This window comes from Papio anubis, chromosome 5 (genome assembly GCF_008728515.1).
Source record: "Papio anubis isolate 15944 chromosome 5, Panubis1.0, whole genome shotgun sequence".
In the NCBI taxonomy this organism is placed as follows: domain Eukaryota; kingdom Metazoa; phylum Chordata; class Mammalia; order Primates; family Cercopithecidae; genus Papio; species Papio anubis.
This window is the reverse complement of record NC_044980.1, coordinates 117,158,698-117,174,590: the sequence shown is the minus strand read 5'-3', so window position 1 is coordinate 117,174,590 and position 15,893 is coordinate 117,158,698.

Below are 15,893 nucleotides of genomic sequence, written 5' to 3'. Positions count from 1 at the left end.
CATGCACTGAGGCTGGAGACAGGGACCCAAGGAAGTCCTGCTGACCATCAGTACCCAACCTTCTCTTGCTGAGCACATGTGATTGTTCTTCTCTGCAGATGGCCAAAGCGCTGGTCCTTATAGCTAGATGCAACCCCTGCTTCTGAGTGTCCCCTCAGCACTCAGGGGCTGCTTTGTGTAACAGGACTCCAGGCAGCTGCTATAAGCTCAGAGGTCAGGCGAACATGGGCTGAGGACAGGAGGACACCTGCCTCTTGCATGCAAAGATGGAACAAATGACAACATTTGTTGCCTTGGATCTGTGCAGCCCAGGCAGCATGTGTGAGGGCCTCACAAGCTCTGTTTTCCTCATGAGCATGGGTCCCTCTTTTCATATCTGGAGCAGGGAACAGATGTTTCATCAAAAGACACATTTAAAATAAAGATAATTATGCAGTAAGAGGCTTAATTACATCAGCTTATTCAGGTCCACTTAATTGCCTGACAGCCCGAGTGCCTCCCACTTATTTGCAGCAGAGGCTCTTGTGTTTTGCTGGTTTATCAAATCCTTTGATGGCTCAAGGAAGATGTTATTGACTTAGCAATTCAGAAAATATCAATTCCTTATATACAGCTGGTAGAGGAAAATGTAAATATTTTTAACACGCAATAAAGAACCATCATTTTCCTAGAGGTGGCTTATGGTGTCTTATAAATGATTAATAACTGGAATGACTCAGAGAGGTAAGCCTGAACTAGATATTTCATCTTTCATTATCTCTTGGTCATATTTGAAATCTTTCTGTCATATTAAAATTTCAGGGAGAAGGTGATTTGCTAACTTAAGAAGGCCACTTGAATCATGTGGCAATGAGGTAGTTGACCACACACACACACACACACACAAAAGCAGTTTTTTTCCACAATTATTTTTTGTGGTTTTTTATTTTTTATTTTTCAGACTGGTTATATCTGCTTCAGATGCACAATATTTTTTTACACAGCTATCTCCTTTATTAACTTCTTGAGGGAAATTATTTTTATTTCTTTAAAGTTTACTGTAACTTGTATCTGGCATTTAAATGGCACTCCAACTTATGTGCTGGAGGAGTGAATCTTTTTTTTTTTCTTTATTTCTTCTAAGAAAAAACATGAGATCCACGTACAGAATGTGCGTGTTTGTTACACAGGTATACGTGTGCCATGATGCACCTATCAACCTGTCCTCTAAGTTCCCTCCTCTCAATGAACACCATCTTCGGTTCTCCCACCCCGTGACAGGCCCTGGTGTGTGTTGTTTCGCTCTCTGTGTCCATATGTTCTCACTGTTCAACTCCCACTTATAAGTGAGAACATGTGGTGTTTGGTTTTCTGTTGCTGTTACTTTGCTGAGGATAATGGCTTCCAGCTTCATCCATGTCCCTGCAAAGGACATGATCTCATTCCTTTTTATGGCTGCATAGTATTCTATGGTATATATGTGCCACATTTTCTTTATCCAGTCTGTCATTGATGGGCATTTGGGTTGGTTCCATGTCTTTGCTATTGTAAATAGTGCTGCAGTAAATATATGTGTTCATGTGTCTTTATAGTAAAATGATTTATATTACTTTGGGTATATACCCAGTAATGGGATTGCTGGGTCAAATGGTATTTCTGGTTCTAGATTCTTGAGGAATCACCGTACTGTCTTCTACAATGGTTGAACTAATTTACATTCCCACCAACAGTATAAAAGCATTCCTATTTCTCCATAGCCTTCTCGCCAACCTCTACTATTTCCTGACTTTTTAATAATTGCCATTCTGACTGGTGTGAGATGGTATCTCATTGTGGTTTTGATTTGCACTTCTCTGATTATCAGTAATGTTGACTTTTTTTCATATGTTTGTTGGCCATATAAATGTCTTCTTTTGGGAAGTGTCTGTTCATGTCCTTTGCCTCCTTCCAAAAAAAAAAAAAAAAAGAAAGAAAGGCAAGTTTTGTGGTGCTATTTCAGTCTCTCCTTAAATTTAAAGACATAGATTAGCTCTGTTTCAGACTAAGGTCTTAGCTCCCCTTTGTACCCATAGAGCATCAGCTGTTTTGAAGCAATAGCTTTTACTCATTGCCTTTATTTTCTCTTACCATTCATTTCTTCCTTTCTTCCAGCAAACCTTCCAACCTGTCTCCTGCACACACCAGTCTTCTGAAAAAGAAGAGAAAGTCAAAGCTTGATTCTTTTTAGTCTTCATCCTGTTACATGCTCTGTGGCATTTATGTAAACTCTTCTATAATGGCTTCCAGAATATTGCACCCTCCTAGATTTACCCCTTGAATCAGAGGGGATCCTAGCAGGAAATAGATGGTACATTCACACTGAGTAATTGAAGTGAGTGTAATGAAGGGGCTCTTTATAAAGATGTGACAGCGTACAAGAAGTGAACAACGGATTGGGCAGTACTCTTGAACTAAAGATAGGAGTGTCTGTGACCACCTCTAGGGGCAAGAGATGGGAGCAGCTATCAGAACTGCGGCATGGAGCAGACCACTTGACAGAAGCTGTGGACTTCAGAGAGGGATATGGCTAACTTGGGGTAGTCTGGTAGGGAGGCAGCAAGGGAGAATAAATAACCTAACTTTACTTTCTTCCTAACCTCTGATCTTGACCAAGGCTTCCCACTGGCCAAATTAGACCCCATGCCAGAGGACAAGAGAGCCATGGATGCATCTCAGACAGGTCAGCCTCCCAGAGCACAGAGCACAGTGGAAAGTGGATTTGGAAGGGCAAATGGAAAATAGTCATAAAATCTCCATCTCACTTATGTTTTCTTCTTAGTCACACTTATTGGCACTTTTTCCATCACCATCTCTGTAAGTCTAGCGTTCCTGAAGGCTCTATGTGTCCCTCTTCTCATTGTCATGGGCAATCTTACCTAGTTCTTAGCTTCAAATATCACCTCTACGTTGAGGATTTCCAAGTTCTCATACATTTAGTTCTTCCTTTTCTCCTGAGCTCCATTTGCAGGATGTGTTTATGTTAAATGATTAGTCCTTCCCTCCATTTTAACACATTCAAACAGAACTCACTTTTCTCCCAATTTAATTCCCCTGAATTTATCTTTTGAATTAATGTTTTTCTCCCAGACACTTAGACTAGAGTTATCATACTCATCTGCATTTCCTTATTTTTATCCCAGTCAATTGATAACTAGATTCCATCTCTGGATTCTCTCCAATTTTCCTTCCTTAACTTTCCATGATTATGGGCATGTCCACAGGTCATACTCACATTTTCTTATGTGCACTCTTCTGTCATAAACCTCCTTGCTTCTGCTGTTTAACTTTTACATTATGTCCTCCACACTGCTTCTGAAGTTATCTCTCTAAAACAGTTTACATTTTGTTCAACTCTTAGATAAAGGCCTTTGTAACATTAAAGAATAAAGCTCAAGAGCTTAGGATGGTTTTCACAGCCTTTCTCATCATTGTTCCAATCTCTCCTTCCATCCCCGTAGCTTAGTGTGTGTTTTTTAAAATAACTCATACTTCATACCTTCCTTCCTTTTATCATGCTACACCCTCTGGCTTCTTTCTTCCTTTAAATTAGGATATGCAAGCACAAATGTAAATAAGGAAACTAGTCCCTATAACACAAGAGGAAGTGAAGAAGATCGTGGTGATTAGAGAGAATGTGCCAGTGTGAAGGGGATGGTTTTTATTCAGATTCTGTAGATTGTTGTCATGTGGGAATGTAGAGCCTTTGTTTTTATATCTTTATTTTTCAAGAGAACTTGAAAATGTAAATTTTAATCTGAAGTTCCCATGGGTGTATTTTTATGCCACCAATAATCATGTGAGTTTACCATTTGTCTAGGATCTACTTGTAGTAGAGTCTTTCCGACAGTTCAGTACAACACAACCCTTGACAGCCATTTCAGGCATTCCTTGAAGAGAGCAATTTGGACACTTCTTGTGCTACAGAAGATATCAGATCCAGCTGCTCTGGTGGGGGTCAATAGTCACATCCCATGCCCTGCTATATATGTGTCACTCTGCTGTAGTATACCACATAGCACTGTGGAGAAGAACAAAAACAAAAAATCAAGGATCAAGGAAGCCCTCTGATAAGCCTCAAATGTTAGAAGCTAAAATCTGTTCACACTCATGACTGCTGAGAGATTTTAGGGGAGTCCATCCATGTTTCCCAACATATAATGGTAAAAGCAGATACCGATAGAGGCCCAGAGTTCTGCAGTCAAGAGAGACTGTGATGAAGTACGGCTTTGTCTGAGGAGGTGAAGTGGTGAGTGGTTTGCAGCTTCAACATGGTAACCTCAAATATGGAACTGACCCCGATTTCTGAACACAGAATTGTAACGTTTGACAGCTTTATCAGCAGGGATGTGGCCAGCACTGTGAACTCATTTTTTAAGGGGTAGATTTTGCGGGCTTTCATACACTGAATTCTGCATTCTCACTCGATCGCCTGTGCAGAATTGTTCAATATCTTGACTAGAGAACTAGAAAAAGTCTTAGGAAAGTGCCTGATGAGTTCCAGAACATTACAATCTTCCCATTTTTGGCATTTATAGATTTCTACAGGGCTAGAATTTTGCCACAACTCACATCATAGCAAGCCATAGTGTGCCTACACATATAGCTGCTTGTTGAGTCTCTTATGTGTATTTGAAAACCACATACATCACCAGGTAAGGGCCACAGTACCAGCGGTGTGGTAAGGTGAGGTGCCTGGTGCTTGAGTCCCTAGTTTGAGTGATAGAAGCATGTCTGTAAAAATAACCAAAACCCCTGGGAGGGGGGAACTTTTACTCCTAACTCCTGTACTCCTTTAGACATGTTCATGTCAGACTTTATTTTAGATCTCACATCCTTTATCCTACTACAGTCATGAAAGTAGACGCACTTTCTTAAACAGCATACTTTATCTGCTGAATTTCACCATCTCACTCCTTTCTTTCCACATTCATGATAATTCGGCAACTCTTCTTATAAAGGAAAATGTTTCTCCTTAAAGTACCAATCTTATCTTAGATATTTGTTGCAAGTTGTTATCTAGATGATAAAAGTGCTGTTAAAATTCCTTCATGTCTACAAACATGTTTACCATCACCTTCTACAGACTGATGGCTTGATGGAGCAATTTAACTGGTCCCACAAGCACGTTCTGTTTCCACTTATCCTACATAAATTGTGACTCCTCAGACACTACAGAATCTACACAGAACAACCCACTTACTCACCTGCCCACAATACAAGCATTCACAACCACTAGCACAGAACAAACCACTTACTCATCTGTCCACAATACAAGCATTCACAACCACTAACTCTTTCCTTATATTAGGGAGTTGTCTGCTACCTGTAGAAGTTATAGACTACTCAGAAGGACCTAAATGACATATTCCGGTAATCTTACGAACTATGTAAAACATAATTTTCTTCTTACTAAATCCTGGGAGAAACCATTTGAATTAGACATCTCATCTGAATTTATCTCAATAAATATCTGTGTGTGCTTAGAATTGTGGGATTTGTCCTTAGGGTCTAATGCTCCCTTTCATGTTTGTCTGACATAAATGGACTTCTAATTTCTCATACTCCAGATCTCAGCTCCAGGGACCAGGGTCTGCTCTGTCCTAGACCCTATAAATATAGCCAGTGGTACTTGAAGGCCACATGTGAAAGCAAGTGATGAGTGGCAATATACCTGCTCCAAACTTGCTCCTACTTACTCTAAGAGGATGTTCTCTACCATCCCTGACCCCACAGAACCCTTATCAGTGACCTGGCTTCCCATCTACCCACAATAGGAGACCCTAAACCTTAGAAAGTCTCACATCTCCTCCTTGCTGATTTCAATCTTTTCCTTCCTTTATAATCCAGTTCAAATGACCACTTGATTTTGTGAAGTGTTCCCTGACCACCCAGAGAGAATTAATGGATCCTTCTAAGCTTCCATTTTCACCTACTCAAGGGGAGGGAAAGATGCCAGATTATATAGTGATGTTGCAATGTGGCAGATCCAGTGCTAATCAGAAATATTATCTTGTCTAGTCTTCACCACTATAATGTGAGGTAATATTTTTAGCTTCATTTTTAGTTAAAAAACTAAGGCTCAAATAAGTATAACTTGCTTAAGATCACATAGATATTAAGTGGCAGAATCAGGATTTGTGAGTGAGTCTCTTTCAGATAAAAAATATGTGTTTTCCTCTAACACACTCTCTCCCAATTTATTTCATTTGCTGATGTAGTACATTTGATGTTTATATCAATGTTGTAAATTCAGTTCCATCAGGGGCCCAGTGGATAATGTAATTGTGTGGAGTGGCTGAATGTAAATCAGCAGAAAATGAGCTGGAGAGTTCATACACAGCTTAGAACGTTCAAATTAGAAACTCAACAAAACAAGCAACTAAAACAAGGCTGTGGGCAAGGTATACCTAGAGATTGTGAGTTTGCACACCCTGGTTAAATACCTGATTTCATGACTAAACTGTAAAATCTTTAGGCCTGGGCCTGTAAACTACTCATCTTAACAAACCCTATGCTGCCTAGCCCAGGCTTCTTTACAAAGTATATACCCAATAAGCGTCTACTCAATTCAATTTAAAAAGTAAAAACTTGTCTTTAATCTTTAACCCAATAGTCATTCTGTTTCTATGGAATATGGCCATCACAAAGTAATTTAAAATTATTAAAATGTTTGATCATAATCCCCTATTTTTCTCTCCACCCCATCTCCATCTACGATTTTGAAGTAAGAGATAAGACACAAAGGCCAGAAATTACAGATTGGTCTGATTCCTTGTCGTTGGCCTTTAAAAAAAATCACAAAACGATGCTTGGTTTCCCTGTGGTTCTGAAGATGTGTGGTCTGCTCAACAGGATAGAGTGGCTTTACCACTGAGATGTACTTTGTTTATTACCCACAGGCTCTGCTTAAAATGAGGGCATTACACAGTGAAAGGTTGAATGAGATTCAGGTGTGCCTCATGGGTGTGCCTGTGGGAGCAATGGCTCTGGCCAGTTCCTAGTTCTGTAGGTTACCCATGCCCACTAGCCAATACATCAATCTAATTGGCCTTGGTATGTGGTTTTCAAAATACAGAAAATGAAAGAGAATTGCTTCAAGGAAGCCAAAATCCGAAAAACACTGTCAATTACTGTTGGTTTTCTGACAAGGAAGATTTATAGGTAATCTTATTTTATAAAAATTATAAAGCCTCTGAGCTAAAAATAAGTACCTGCACCCAAACCAGGGGATGAAAAGATTATTTCATCATTCCAGAATGTTTTTGCCTTCATGTTCTTCTATTGTAGATTTTGTATGAATTTCCACATACTAATTTTCTCAATATGAAGTTTAAGGTTGTCCTTAAAATAGCAGACTTTACTTAGGACAAAATTAGTACATTTATCTTAAAGGAGGAGAAGGGTATCTTAAAGTCATTAGAGGTAGCGACTTTCAACCCATGCTCGTGGGTAGAGTCATTTCAAGTAAATACTGATGAATTTTGGAAATCTTTCCAGTAAATGGAGGTTTCAAAATCATTTATTATCATTCTGCAGCTACATTAACTACTTTTTTAAGGACAGCCAAGAAGATTGATAACTTGCAATTGGAAATTTAAAAACTGTTTCCTCTACATGTATTTAGGTATAATTAGCACATGGTTTAAATTATCTTTTGTACCACTTTGCCCAGATTTTTTCAAATAAACTTATTTTTAGACAAATACAGATACTAATCTAACATATAGGACAACCTAACATCATTGCCTAGCTTTACATCTCTGCATGTATCTTTGGACTTTTTCAGTAAATCAAAGACTTGTCTTAGTTTATACCAGCAATACTCATACTTGAGATGTTTTAAGTTTTCTATTGATCTTTGGGTTTTTATTCTCCAACTCTTACTCTGTTTTTCCTGATTCAAATACATACACCTCTCCCTACTTTATTTTCCCATTGTAGTTACATCACATTTTTAGTTGTTAAATTAATATTCAGTGTTTGCATTATTATGACCATGTAAATATGTAAGTAGGTGAATATGTAAATATAACCACACATACCATGAAGTCTGTAATATACTATATTAAGTATATTTGAAACCCTTTTTAGTTTTTCTGAAGCTAATAAGTTGAATGTTTTAAGTTGGGCATGTACTCTCCAGTTCATTCCTTGATGACTTACCTTTGGCCACTTCACATAATTGTATTACCCACTTGACACCTTGTATTAGTCTGTCCTCACCCTGCTATAAAGAACTGCCTGACACTGTGTTATTTATGTATTTATTTCTATTTGTTTGAGATGGAGTTTCACTCTTCTTGCCCAGGCTGGAGTGCAATAGTGCGATCCTGGCTCACTGCAATCTCCACCTCCCAGGTTCAAGTGATTCTCCTGCCTCAGTCTCCCAAGTAGCTGGGATTACAGGTGTGTGCCCCCACACCTCGCTAATTTTTATATTTTTAGTAGAGATGGGGTTTTGCCATATTGACCAGGCTGGTCTTGAACTCCTGACCTCAGGTGATTCGCCCACCTTGGCCTCCCAAAATGCTGGAATTACAGGCAGGAGCCACTGTGCCCAACTCCACTGGGTAATTTATAAAGGAAAGAGGTTTAATTGACTCACAGTTCCGCATGGCTGGGAAGGCCTCAGGAAACTTGCAATCATGGCGGAAGAGGAAGCAAACATGTCCTTCTTCACATGATGGCTGGAAGGAGAAATGCTGAGCCAAAGGGGGAAAGCCCCTTATAAAACCATCAGATCTCATGAGAACTCACTCACTATCATGAGAACAGCATGGAGGTAACCGCCCCCATGATTCAATTACCTCCCATGGACTCCCTCCACAACTCATGGGGATTATAGAAACTACAATTTAAGATGAGATTTTGGTGGCCAAACCATATCACACCTGAAGAGATTGTTTTCTGTGATCCTGCAATCTATATTAGTAGTTTCTGACAGAATACTAAAATACCTTTCAGTCTGGCCTAACACATCTGGTTGTCTATTCGTTTGGTTCCTTTTTTTTTTTCTCTTAGAAATTTCCTTTCTGGAACCTTCCATCCCACCTCTCTGATGTGTGCTGGTTGTTCTCTAAACCCACTGCATAGATGTTGTCTTGGAACTTCTGCTCTAGGAAGTGGTATATTACAAAAATGCCCAATACTCTTTAGTTTTTCCTGAATTCATAACCTTTAGAATGTGACTTCGCAGCTTCTCTTATCAAGCAAAGAAACATATGTTGCTTCTCTTGAATCTTGCCTGGCTTCATGACTTGCTTTGGCCAATAGAATGCAATGCAAGTAATGATATATCCCTTCCTCTAAGAACATTTCCTTTTTCTTTCTTGGAACTCTGCTTTGCCCCATGACAACAATCCCAGCCCAGCTGGAGAATGAGCAACTATGTAGAGCAAAGATGATCCACTCAGCTAAAGCTGTCCTAGACTAGGTAACCCCTCATTGACCAGAAGCTGAATGCAGACACATATACCCACCCAAGACCAGAAAACTGCCGAGCTGAACCTAGTTCAACGTGGCAACCTGAAGAATCTTGAGTTACATAAATAGTTGCTTTTTTGAAATGATTATTGCAAAATCAGGTAGAACTTATTCTAAGAGAACATGCCAAATAACATGAATTATTTGTGGAAAGGGGAAAGATAGCATCTTGAGGATATGGGATGGTATTGGTCCTCACTGGGCTCTAGGGGCACAAGATTCTGAAGTATCAACCACAGCTTTGGTTCAAAAGTATGCTGAGTGTTTTCCTTGTTTCTTGTAAAAATGAGATATAATTCATATACAATAAAATTTACCTTTTAACGTGAAGAATCCAGTGGATTTTAATATATCGACAAGATTATGCAACCATCACCACTATTGAGTTCCAGAACATTTTATCACTCCTAAAAGATACCCCATATGCATTAGCAGTCACTCCTCATTCCCTTCTTCTTACATACCTTAGTAACCACTACTCTATTTTCTGTCCTTTTGGATTTGTCTATTCTGGACATTTCATATAAATGTACAGAATGATTCCATTGATGGAATCATATGATAAGTGGCCTTCTGTGCTTAGGTTCTTTCATTTAGCATATAGTTTCAACTCTTACATTGAAATCTTCGATCTGTTTTGAGATAACTTTTGTATATGATGTGAGGTAGGGGGTCCAACTTCATTCTTCTGCACGTGGATATCGAGTTAAGTGTTCTTTTCTGGCTAAATATATTCAATGTGAAGGTGAAATTCTTCCCTAAGCAATTATAATGCAAGAAGCAGAGGTAGCAGCACAAGCTGATAAGTGCTTTCTCACAGACACTGTGGAGGCCATATTACAAGGCACCACTCACCTGCAGTCAGCATGGAAATTCCGGGAGCCCAGAGAAAAGAACAAGAAAGACTAAGTAGTTAAATACATTGGCTGGGAAAGATGAGCACCTCAAATAATACTTGCTGACTGAGCTGCCATCATTTCAAATTTCTAAACTTTGTAAGAAGGCAGAAATATCTCAAATACCACTCTGAGAAATGACACAGTGAGTTTAGAAAGATTGTCCACAGGAATGGTGAATGAATAGTGCCATCATTAATGTGTTGCTGGTAGATTTCATCCCATTGATTTCAAGTTTGCAACTTGTGGATTCTGAACAACAGACATCAACTGATTGCACATGGTGATGCTGAACCAATAGTTTGTCTACTTTCTTTCCTTCAGACATCATTGAATGTTTGCCATATTGCCTTTAGCAACTCTTAGAACTGGGCTTTGTGTATATACTTTTGCCTGCAGTAACTGTCTAGAGACTGGGAATTGTCTTGCTTTATCAAGTTGGTAGTTGTGAAGCCAGGTCTACAATAAACTTGTGTATCATAATAAATGTTCAAGATCTTAGGAAATGGATTCATGCAGAGAGCTAACACTGAACTCATCTCTCTTTTGATGTTCAGAAGGAACTACTTCCATTCTAAGAAGAAGCAAACTAAGAAGACTGCTGAAGGAACCACAGCTTTACTGAGGCATTAAGAACTTAACCTGAAGGAAATTGAATTAGGAAGGATGAATTTTGTATTTCAGACTTTGGACTATTATGTCACTAGGCCAGGAGAACTGATTTTTAATTTTAATGCCTTTGTACTTTAATTTACAAAAGGTTTATTCATCAGGGCAAAATAACTTCAATTTGGACTTCAATATGTTTGGAATATAATGTCTCTCAATTTTAATAGAATAATAGAGGATGTTTACATTAAAATCTGGGTCATTTCTGCATTGCTGACATTTTATTATTGAAGCTTCTTATTGCATTTTTGTTGAATGTTTTATTGAATATTGAATATTTGTTACTCAACCTCATTGATGAACTTCTTATATATTATGTCAGACAATGTGCCTAGATATTATTTAGGGTGGGAAATAGAATGGTGAATGGATTTTCAACCTTGGGTGTGGAAAGAACTTGAAGTTATCTTAATTATTTTATTAATCAAATTCACTTTTGAGCATTCCGAGGGGAGGGAAATCAATGTTTCTCCCCAATGGTCCCAGGAGAATACCCAAAGGACAGTGGCATTGTGGAAATAACCTCATGCAGGGGTAGCCCAATATTCCCGTATCTCCACCCTAGTGTGATTGCTACCCACTTTCTTTCTGTCACTCCAAACTGACCCTGTACTTCATAGGTAAGTCCAATATGTTAAGAAAAAAACAAAAACACCAACGTTATGGAATTCTGTGGAGAAATACATCTCTCCTATTCCAGATGTTTCTGTCCATGTGGAGGGATCTCTTCATATGATTTCTGTCCCCTTCCTCTCCTTTTCCTTATTATATAGGGAAGGACCCCGGGTTCTCTCTACCTGGTGCTTGGTTTCTCAAAGAGAGCACCCAAAAAGCAAGCATTCTAAGAATCTCAGGAAGAAGCTGCAAGGTTTATGATCAAGTAGCCTCTGAGGTCCCAGAATGTCATGTCTGTTGTGTTATGTTTGTTAAACAAGTCACTAAAGTCAGTCTAAGCCTAAGTTCAAGGGGATAATTACATTGTACCCTTTTGATGTGAGAAGTAGCCTGCTTGTCCAGGCAAAGAAGGAATTGATGGCTCCTTCTCTGGACATCATCTACCATGCAGGCTACACCTTCTTCCACCCTTTTACTTTCAACCTGCCTGTGTTTCATAACCAAAATATGTTTCTTATAAACAGCATAAAGTTGGGTCATGATTTTTTTATCCAATCTAATAATATCTATCTTTCAACGACTATGTTTGGTTTGTTTACATTTAGTCTAATTATTGGTATAGTTGTATTTAAGATTTCCATGTTCCTGTTTGTTTTATATTTCATTTGTGTATTCTTTGTCCTACTGTTCCTCCTTTCCTGACTTCTCTTGAGTGAATTGCATTAGTTTTAGTATTCTGTTTTCTCTTATGTATTATCTTTATAATTTTTGTGTTAAATTTATTTTTCATAACTGCTTCAGAGTTTACAGTGTGAATTATTAAATCATCACCTACTGGAATGAAACATACAAGAAACTTTAAAATAGAATAATTTCCTCTATCTCATTCCATGCTTTGTGTTCTTGTGATTTTATATTTTACTGTTACATATGGTATAAACAGCATAATCATTGTTAGTATTTTAGCTTCAGACAAAAAGGTTTTTAAATAAATTACATATTGGCTGGGCACAGTGACTCATGCCTATAATTCCAGCACTTTGGGAGGCTGAAGTAGGAGTATTGCTTGAGCCCAGGAGTTCGAGACCAGTCAGAGCAACATAGCAAAACCTCACCTCTACCAAAAATACAAAAATTAGCTGGGTGTGTGGTGCACACCTATAGTCCCAGCTACTTGGGAGGCTGAGGTGGGAGGATCACTTGAGCCCGGGAGGCAGAGGTTGCAGTGAGCTGAGATCGTGCCACTGTACTACAGCCTGGGCAGTAAAAAAAAAAAAAGAGAGAGAGAGAGAAGAAATTAAATATTTATACATGTTATGTACTACATGTGCATATATTATACTTTATAATAAATATAAATATTATATAGTACTATATAATATAAAATATATAATGTCATATTATATAAAGAAATCATATATATGCATATATGCACAATGCCTATTATAAAAAACATATTTATACATACACACACAAACACTCACACCATCTCAAGGGGTATCTCTACCAGGTCTTGTCTGCACCTACTTTTTGTTTGTTTGTTTGTTTGCTTGCTTGTTTATTTTTGAGATGGAGTCTTACTCTGGCCCCCAGGCTGGAGGGCAGTGGCATGATCTTGGCTCACTGCAACCTCTACCTCCTGAGTTCAAGTGATTCTCATGCTTCAGCCTCCCGAGTAACTGGGATTACAGGCGTGCGCCACCATGTTCAGCTAATTTTTGTATTTTTTGTAGAGACGGGGTTTTGCCATGTTGGGAAGATATACTAGTCCTGAGCACTCAGGGAAGACTCACGGAAACAACAATGTGTGATTGGAGCCCTGCTCTGTGGCTGGGACTCCTTCAGATTGTGACCTACCATGCTTCCCATATGAAGCTATTAAAAGGTCATTCAAATTTTGGTGACTATGTTTCAGGTATATTCCTCTCCTTCTTGAAGTTCTGCCAGGTATGAAACCAGTGGTGTGTCTCTTCTCTCTTGAAAAGGATACGTTGCTCTCTGGTATTTAATTCACGTGACTTTCTTTGTCTTCTTTTCTAATGGGCTTTAAAAAATTATTATTCTGTAGCTTTTCCAGCCTTATTGTTGTTAGGGTGAGAGCAGCTGTCTCTTGCTTCTTTCTACATGTGAATTAGAGCTGAATTTTCTCAATTCTTTAGAGTTAAAGGGACTTTACATTTAGGACAACTTTAACCCTAAAGTCTTGAATTTGTCTTATTACATGTTTTTTCTTCAAAATTCAGATTAAATATCACTTCATCATGTTGAAGCCTCCTCTAATGATCTTTTTATTTCTTATATCTTTATTTCTAATTGTAAATCATTTTCTTCATGAGATTTTCAGTAGTTGTCATAGTGATGGGACTAATACTCTGTGATTAATGTGGCTGTTGTAACCCACAGAAAACAGGGACAGTTAGGGAGAGAGATTTTCAGGATAGTAGTTGACATTAGATTACTTAATGCATGTTTTTGTCTCCTTGAATTTCTTTTGTTGTCTTTTACTAGGAATGGCCCTATTCTTTGGCGTAATGCCTTTCCCACACCTGAGATGTCCCTCAGCAGTATCTCTCTCTTACTCCAGGTAGGCAAGTGATCTAGGCTATGCCAGTCATAGTACTCTATACCTAGTACCAGTATAGATATTATTCAATGCTATCTGGTTGGAAGTGACAGTATCCCAACTTAAAGAAGCTTAATTAAAATGAATAATTCGTTTGTTTATGTAACTGATAAGTACAGGAACTTTGTTTCAAAAATCAAACCACAAGCATTTTTTTCCAGCATGTGGAAATTTTCATTTAATAACAAAAACGATAAATGTTAATGTTGGGGCTTAGAAACCAATGCCCCAAAATATGACATTTTGGCATGCTGAACTGAAGAAGCCTCAAGGTCCCTCTAATCTGGGTCTCCCCCAAAGCATAGGATAAAGTTGATCTCTGAAGTTCCGTTATCTGCCTAAAGTTTGGGCCCGCAAAGGAAAATAATTGGTTTTTCTTTTCATTACTGTGGTATCATTATCTATTGAAGAAAAGAAGATCAAGAATGTGAACCAAACCTGAACAGACCCTTTGGCAAGCTGATGGCTGTCTCTTAGACTTGTTCAAACTCCAACATAGCAATTTACTAGTTCACCTCTGTTCCCATCCATTCTGCCTGGTAATCATTTATTATTCTTCCCCAGAATTCCTCTTCTCCCCACCTCCCATAACCTCTTTGGTCACCCAAGTCCTCATTCTTTCTATAACCTCAAGATGGAATATAAACTTCTGTACCTCACTGGGGAGTTGGGTCTTCATTCTGAAGGCTCCTTTGCATACACAGTAAATAATTTGTATGCCTTTTCTTTTATTAATCTGCCTCATGTCAGTGGTTTTTGAACCTCCAGGAGGCCAAGTGTCTGGGTCCCTACATTGATGTTCTATTCTTGTACTATTTTAGATATTAGGTTACTTAATAGGTTCCTTAGGATGTGATTTAATTACAAGTACCTTAACAATTGGCCAATATCCTGCAATTAAATTGTTGTATGCCCTTCATTTTGGGGAAGGTACCTTAAATCTTAAGTGGACAATGCCAGAAATGCTGTGGTTCATTAACAAAAATCTGATTGTTATGAAGAAGCATATCTGTGGCAATAATAAATTGCTAATTTCAAATGGTCTAGTCTTAGGGATACAGCATCAACAGAATGCAGACTGTCAGAGAATCTGTTTACCTGCCCTTTCTTTTTCTTGCTTCTCCCTTCTTGAATTGGAATGCATATAAAATGTTTATTAGAAGGCATACAAAGAAGACAGTAAAACTAAATAAAATGACGATTTATTAGGACAGTATAGGCCAACGAAGAGTCTCTGAGATGTCATAGCCTCTTCTGATGGTGAGCTAGTTTCTATTTAAATCATTTAGTAGAAGAGAATTCCCCAGGATGAGGATCTGACTAAGCCTGACAGACTCTGGGGCAGGGTTACTGCCTCTCCAGGGCTCTTCAGTTGGTGGGTTGTGATGATAACACCAGCTTTGAGTACAGGAGATTTTCATTTGATGAGTGGTCTGAACATCTACTTAGTGGTTATAAAATATTTGCTGCTGAAAGCCACAGAGCATTGATAAACAGATCCTGGACAGCTGAGTTATTGCAATCTACTTAACATGAGGAGAACAAATTATGAGTCAAATGTTCTTGTTTAATAACCTTACTCAGGGCAG